The sequence below is a fragment of the Rattus rattus genome, chromosome 11, assembly GCF_011064425.1.
Source record: "Rattus rattus isolate New Zealand chromosome 11, Rrattus_CSIRO_v1, whole genome shotgun sequence".
Taxonomy (NCBI): Eukaryota; Metazoa; Chordata; class Mammalia; order Rodentia; family Muridae; genus Rattus; species Rattus rattus.
In genome coordinates, this window is record NC_046164.1 from 2,364,475 (window position 1) to 2,372,465 (window position 7,991).

Below are 7,991 nucleotides of genomic sequence, written 5' to 3' on the forward strand. Positions count from 1 at the left end.
AATGGGAGTGTTTATGGTATGGGATTTACTTTTCTCACATTAGTTTTACTAGGTTGTTTAATTAAGACACTTAGAAGTGCTGACTTTACTTGGTATGATCTCATGCCTTTGGGGAGTGTGCCCCCCACCAGCCATATTTTAATTTAGATGTGTATGTACAAGGTGCTAGAATGCTTTGTTAAAGATTCTACATGAGTCTTTTTACACCTGTATTTTTCATTCTAAAATGCCAGATGCGGTCTGTTGCTCTGTTTCTTTGCTCTTGTGTTCCAGAGTAGTTCTGTAACATTCCAGCCACTGACGTCATAGGATAATTGACTTATCTCAGACCTCGGCAGCCCAGGAGGATGGGCTGAGTAAGGAGGCATAGACTAGTCTCAAATAGAATGAAAACAATGAGTATAAGACATAGAGACACCCGAAAGGGAGACAGTGGTACAATATAGCCCTTAGGTCAAATCTGGTCACACCCATTCATTTGCATATCACGTACAGAGATTTTTCTCAAAACGCCAGTCATTTGAGTAACTGAGACTGAGAACATTTGGCTAGCAAAGCCAAATGCATTTTCTGCCTGACATTTTCTAGAAAAGGATTTATAATCCTTTGTTAAAAATAAGATCTGTTTTCTTAATTAAAAAATTGTTTACTTATTGTGTATATGTGTGTTTGTACGTACGGGGCACGCAACGTTGTAACACAGTTATGCACGTCAGAGGATTCCTTGCTGGAGATGATTCTCTTTCTCACCGCCCCTGCCCCCCACTGTGAGATTGCTGGGGAGTGCCTTTATACGCTGAGCCATCTCTCCAGTTCCTATATTAAGGAACACACATGTACCTCCAGACTGATTTCCAAAATGGTTGTACCAGTCTGCAATCCCACCAACAATGGAGGAGTGTTCCTCTTTCTCCACATCCTCGCCAGCATCTGCTGTCACCTGAGTTTTTGATCTTAACCATTCTGACTGGTGTGAGGTGGAATCTCAGGGTTGTTTTGATTTGCATTTCCCTTATGACTAAAGATGTTGAACATTTCTTTAGGTGTTTCTCAGTCATTCGGCATTCCTCAGCTGTGAATTCTCTGTTTAGCTCTGAACCCCATTTTTTAATAGGGTTATTTGTCTCCTTGCTGTCTAACTTCTTCAGTTCTTTGTATATTTTGGATATAAGCCCTCTATCTGTTGTAGGATTGGTAAAGATCTTTTCCCAATCTGTTGGTTGCCGTTTTGTCCTAACCACAGTGTCCTTTGCCTTACAGAAGCTTTGCAGTTTTATGAGATCCCATTTGTCTATTCTTGATTTTAGAGCATAAGCCATTGGTGTTTTGTTCAGGAAAATTTTTCCAGTGCCCATGTGTTTGAGATTCTTCCCCACTTTTCCATTAGTTTGAGTGTGTCTGGTTTGATGTGGAGGTCCTTGATCCACTTGGACTTAAGCTTTGTACAGGTGATAAGAATGAATCGATCGGCCTGGTTAGTACTTGGATGGGACCGCTTGGGGCAGGGCTGTAGGCTGATTTAAGTGAATGAATGGGTCCCCAGCTCTGAATCAAAAAAAAAAAAAAAAAAAGATTCTTCTTCTACATGCTGACCTCCAGGTGAACCAGCACCATTTGCTGAAAATGCTATCTTTTTTCCATTGGATGGTTTTGGCTCCTTTGTCAAAAATCAAGTGACCATAGGTGTGTGGGTTCATTTCTGGGTCTTCAATTCTATTCCATTGGTCTATCTGTCTGTCTCTGTACCAATACCATGCAGTTTTTTTCACTATTGCTCTGTAATACTGCTTGAGTTCAGGGATAGCGATTCCCCTGGAAGTCCTTTTATTGTTGAGGATAGTTTTAGCTATCCTGGGTTTTTTGTTATTCCAGATGAATTTTCAAATTGTTCTGTCTAACTCTATGAAGACTTGGATTGGAATTTTGATGGGGATTGCATTGAATCTGTAGATCGCTTTTGGTAAAATATCCATTTTTACTATATTAATCCTGCCAATCCATGAGCATGGGAGATCTTTCCATCTTCTGAGACCTTCAGTTTCTTTCTTCAGAGACTTGAAGTTCTTATCATACAGATCTTTCATTTGCTTGGTTAAAGTCACACCGAGGTATTTTATATTATTTGGGACTATTATGAAGGGTGTTGTTTCCCTAATTTCTTTCTCGGCTTGTTTCTCTTTTGTGTAGAGGAAGGCTACTGATTTATTTGAGTTAATTTTATACCCAGCCACTTTGCTGAAGGTGTTTATCAGGTTTAGTAGTTCTCTGGTGGAACTTATGGGATCACTTAAATATACTATCATATCATGTGCAAATAGTGATAATTTTGACTTCTTCCTTTCCGATCTGTATCCCTTTGACCTCCTTTTGTTGTCTAATTGCTCTGGCTAGGACTTCAAGAACTATATTGAATAAGTAGGGAGAGAGTGGACAGCCTTGTCTAGTCCCTGATTTTAGTGGGATTGCTTCAAGTTTCTCTCCATTTAGTTTAATGCTAGCTACTGGTTTGCTGTATATGGCTTTTTACTATAAAACCAAGCCTCTTAAATCAGACTCTTCAGAAGATAACAGCACAAACAAACATATAAACATTTAAAACATATAAAACATTTGTTTTGTTGTTCTTTGATAGATGCGGCCCCAGTAAATAGCAATAAAAACTTCCCAGTCGTATCTGGAACAGTATAAGGCTTCAACACTACCATGGGGTAATTTATTTTTTCTAAAAAAAATGAAAAAGAATCTTTAAATGTTAGAAGTGGTGGCACCCACTTTGATCAGGAGGCAGAGACAGGTGGGTCTGTATGAGTTTGAGACCAGCCAGGTTTATGTAGTGAGTTGAGGGCAGCCAGAGTTACATAACAGGGAGTCCTTGTCTTAAAAACCAAACCAAACCAAACCAACCAACCAACCGACCGACCAACCAACCAACCAACCAACCAACCAACCAACCAACCAACCAACCAACAATTAACCAACAAAATAAAAAAAAACTAAGTACAGTGTTACGTGTGTGTGTGTGTGTGTGTGTGTGTGTGTGTGTGTGTGTGTGTGTAGTTGGGGTGGCTTCCATAATTCTAACACCCTTCAATGCATACTAATAGTGGCATGACCCCTAAGACGTAGAACTGAAGGTACAAATAGAAAGCCCAAGTCTTGAGTTCCATTTATTTTGTTCATAAAGGATGAAAGGAGGGGTGGTGTTAGAGAGATGGCTCAGCAGTTAAGAACAATTTCTGCTCTTGCAGAAGACCTGCGTTCAGATCCCAGCACCACCATAGCAGCTCACAGCCATCTCTAATTCTAGTTCCATGGGATCTGGAACTCTCTTCTGGCTTCTACAGGCACCAGAAATGTACACACAAGAGTGTACACACACACACACACACACACACACACACACACACAGATAGAGAGAGAGTAAATACTTGTACAAATGAAATGAAACTAAATAAGAAGCTAAATATATAAAAAAATAAAAGATAGAGGGTTTCATAATGGTTATGGATCTGAAGGAGTTATAAAGTCTTCCTGGGTTACTACAAAGTAAATCATTACTAACTAGCAATACTCTTAGAGCCACTGGCTGAAATATCTCTGTCATGGAGGACATTGTGTATTATTGACCCCTGTCCTCTCTGCACACACTGAGTGTCAAGTCACTGTTCCCAATTACTGTAGAGACAAACAATTTGGCTTTATCCATGAATGGGATGATGGATCCTAGAACATAATTTACTCTCAAAATTTATCATTCATTGAAAGTTTTCAAAATTAAAGTACGAGTTTTGAAAAACATAATCTAAAAAGCATGTAAAAATTCTTCTATTTCCTACAGCTTCTAAGAAAGGTGAAAAAAAAGTTAGGTGCTAAAAAGAAAAAAAAATAGGAAGGGTAGTTTCTGAAAACCAAACAACTTTGTGTTCCAATTTCCTAACCCATCTTTCATGCCTAGGAATTTTACCCGTAAGCAGTTTGTCCTATTTGTAGCCCCACTTATGTGGACGTAGGGAAAAACCTCAGAAAATCTGCCTATGGGTTGTAAAGGAAACCATGAGGTTTGAATAGGACATCAGGGTTTGGAGATGTGGCTCTGACTCTATCTTTTATCAAACTTGAATAAACTTACTTTTACTGAGAGACATTGAAGCTGCAAATTCCTTATCTGTCTGATAGTTACCACAAATACAGTTGTTCATCCTTCAATAAGGCAAGTGGTATGACGCTGAGCTTAAATATCCTGTTGAAGAATGTACACACCCCTACTGTTGAGGACACATGTATTTGGATTATATATACCTACATGGTATTTATATGAAATACATCTATATGTAGCATGTTAGTGGCATTGTAGCTTAAATGAATTTATTTCAGTGTTTGACTAACTGGCAAGTCTGGCTACTTCTGCCACTAAATAAATTCTTTAGGCATTTTCTGTAGTAATCCTTCTATTATGCTCATGGTTTCTGTGGGTTAGGACAGAAATTACCCACTCTACAGTGTTTCTACCTCTTGCTGAGATGTAATCACCAGGAGGATTCCATGCTTGGGCGTTGGGAATATGTGAAAACTTCTTCTTTACTCATATAGCTACATTATAAAGACCTGAAAACCAGACCTGTCAACCAGACTGCCCATAGGCAGTGGCTTCTCCAAGTGGCTTGGCATGAACCATGGCAGCTTTGGGGTCATTGGATTTCTTACATTGCGGTCATAGCTCAAAGCATGCCTGTCTTAGCAAATATCTGCTGAATCCCAGTGCTGTGAAATCTGTGTCACGCAGCCTCACTTTCCCTGCAATGTGTGGTCAGAAGAGCTGTAAGCTCATAAGGATTCAAGGAGAGGAAGATTAGACTGTCCACTTGCTGGTGGGTACCAAAGGCAACTAGGAAAAGAGAATGTGGGAATTCAAGGTTGCTGACACTCTGAAAAATAAAGTACCATACAATGGCTCAAGACAAAAGTGGGAATGGAATTGGAAGACCATGGAGAAGAGCAGAAACTGCAAAGAAAAGAGCTGCTACATTAGACCTGGAAGACAGAAGAGACTGTAGTGGAGTCCCCCCTCTCGCCCTGCAGGAACCCAAAGGGTGCTGAGACTTCAGAGAACAAGAGTGTTAGAGGCACCGGGATAAGAGACCTGTGCCCTTAACTCAGTGTAGCTGTGCTGGACAAGGGCACCTCAAGTAAGAAAATGTCCCACCAGATTGGCCTGTGAGTAGACCTATGGTGCTTGTTCTCTTTCTCCTTCCTTCCTTTTTAATCTTTTTATTGATTCTTTGTGAGTTCGCCTCACCTCTCCATCCCTTCATATCTGCCCTTCACCCTTGCAACCTCCCCACCCCAATAACACACACACACACACACACACACACACACACACACACACACACACACACACCACCACCACCACCACCACCACCACCACCACCACCAAAAAACAAAGCATAGAAAGCATCGTGGAAGCTGCAGTGTGTAACAGTGTGTCCCACAGTGCATCCCTCTGTCCACACATCTTCACTTGCGAATGTTCATTGTCTTTGGTCTGGTTCCAGATCTCTGGCTTCTGTGACACTATCATTGGATTTTCACCGGGATTCCTCTTGTTTATACTGTTGTTATCTTGTGTCATGGAGATTCTGAAACCTTGGAATAACAGGGCTGGCCATTTCACATGTCTCAACCATTTACAGATGATAAAGATTTTGGGGTGGTCCAACTGGATGGTTGCTTGCTGGCTTTCACCACCAGAGGGAGCTCTGCAGCACTGCTCTGGCTAGGGCACCCAATGCTGCATATTGGTATAAGGTAGGGTCAGCTCTCCTGCTCATGCCCTGGGGGCTGCTACACCCCAACCCATACCTCCAGAGCCAGCTCCACTGTGCTGTCCAATCAAGGTGCAAGAGCCATTCTCCCAAGTGCTGCAGCCTTTGAGGGGCTGGGCCAACTCTCCTGTTCTCACACCTTTGGGGCTGGCTCACCTGTGCCTTCACCGTTGGGGCCAATTCCACTGTGTTGACCAGATAAGGTGCAGGGCTCACCAGTGAGGAGAGAGGGCTAGCTCTCTGGGCTACTGTAGGTGGAGAAGGGAGGGCATCACTTCTGCACCCACGTGAGTGGCAGAGCTAGCTCTCCTGTTCTTTAGTCCTTGGGTGACTTACCTGCACCTCCTTCCCTCCCAGCCTTACCATCCACACATACCAGGGAAGCTCTACTGTGCCGTCCACATGAGGTACAGGGCCTGCTTTCCCAAGTGCTGCAGCTGGTGAGGGGCAGGGATAGACATTGGCTCTCATTACTCTAGGGTTAGCTCTCCTAGTCAGGAGCAAGGAGCGAGGGGGCAGAGGGCATCCCCATTCCCAGGTCACCTCACAGCAGAAAAGTGGTGGGGCCAGCTCTTTGCCCCTAAAGTCCTCAGGGCTGGCTCAGCCCCCCTCCCCCCATCTTGTGGCGTTATTTCTTGATTTATTCATGTAGAAAGTGTTAGTCCTGGATTGGTGTTTCTGAGTGCTGTAAGAAAGCAGGCTGGGCAAGCCATGAGGAACAAACCATGAAGCAGCACCCCTCCATGGCCTCTGTGTCAGTTTTTGCCTCCAGGTTCCTGTTCTAATTGAGTTCCTGCCCTGACTTCTGCCAGCGATGGACTGTTACTCGGGGGGTATAAGATGAAGTAAACTGTTCCTTCCACAAGTTGCTTTTGGGTCATGGCATTTTTTTTGTAGCAATATGAGTCCCAAGGCTGTGCCAGCAACTCAATCTATAAGTGCCGTTTTTATTTCTTATTTTCTATTATTTAATTTCCACTCTTGCATATATGTCTCATGGTGATTTTGCTTTTGTTTATATGTTGCTCAGGTAGGTTTCAGGGCTGATATTTTAAGTCTCATCACCCCGTTTCCTATACTCTTCAGCCACACCTTATATACTCCTCTCTTATTCCTGTCATTTTTCTTTTCTTTCATTCTTAGCTCCTCCTCCTTCTGCTTCTTAATTACAACTTTCCATAGCTTTCTATAGCTTTCCTTCTAGCTGCTTTACCCACCTGTTGTGTGACAGAACTTTTCCTGAGGAGAAACAACACACATGCCTACTCATCTCAGACAGGGAGCCCATGATAACCCAAAGTGTGAATACTGCCGAAGTTCAGCCTGGTGAATCAATGAGTTTTATTGGAGTTAATTACAGGAATCCGGGTGATGGGGACACTTAACAGGAGCAGAAGTGACTCACAAATAGTTATACCAAGCCTACTCCAGCATGAGTGACAGCTCACAGAAGCTCTGAACTGGAAGTGCACTGTACATAGCCTGTAGGCAGCTCAACAGGTTGAAGAGTGTCCTTTCCAAGAGGCTCTTACAGGCAGCTCAGATGTTTTCTGCTTCTTCCAAGGAGCTGGTCTGGTCCCAGACATTCTTTGTAGCTCAGCTCTCTTACATCTGAGGCCCACTCTCAGCTTTTATTGCTTGGCAGGGAGGGGCCTAGTGATTTTGTTCAGTTTCAGGGACTTCCTGAAGCTATTTTGAGTAGTTTACCTTTCTGCTTAAGAAGCTTCTTGTAGATTGGAATGCTTCAGTCTTGAGAAAACGACTACATAGCACAAACTCCCTTGATTTTTTTTTTCTTTTCAGAGCTGACCTATTCATTTTCATTCTTATTTAATCCTTTTTCTTATCCATCTTATTTCAAGTCACATCCCAATTTGAGTATACCCACATACCCTTGGTTGTTTGTTCTTCCACAGTTGTTGATCAGGCTGTATTATTAGTTGGCTAATATAATGTTTACATAGTGGTAATATCAAGTTGCTGTGGTTGCTCTCAGTGTTATATAACCCAGGGAATAATATGGAGTTTACATCTGGCATCCTGAGCTTCTGAACTGAGGAACTATTTTCTGAACTTCAACTCCAAGTCCCACATAAATATGTTTCAATTGAAATAATATAATATAATTGATAAAAATAAAATAAGCAAAGAAATAAACCAAATACG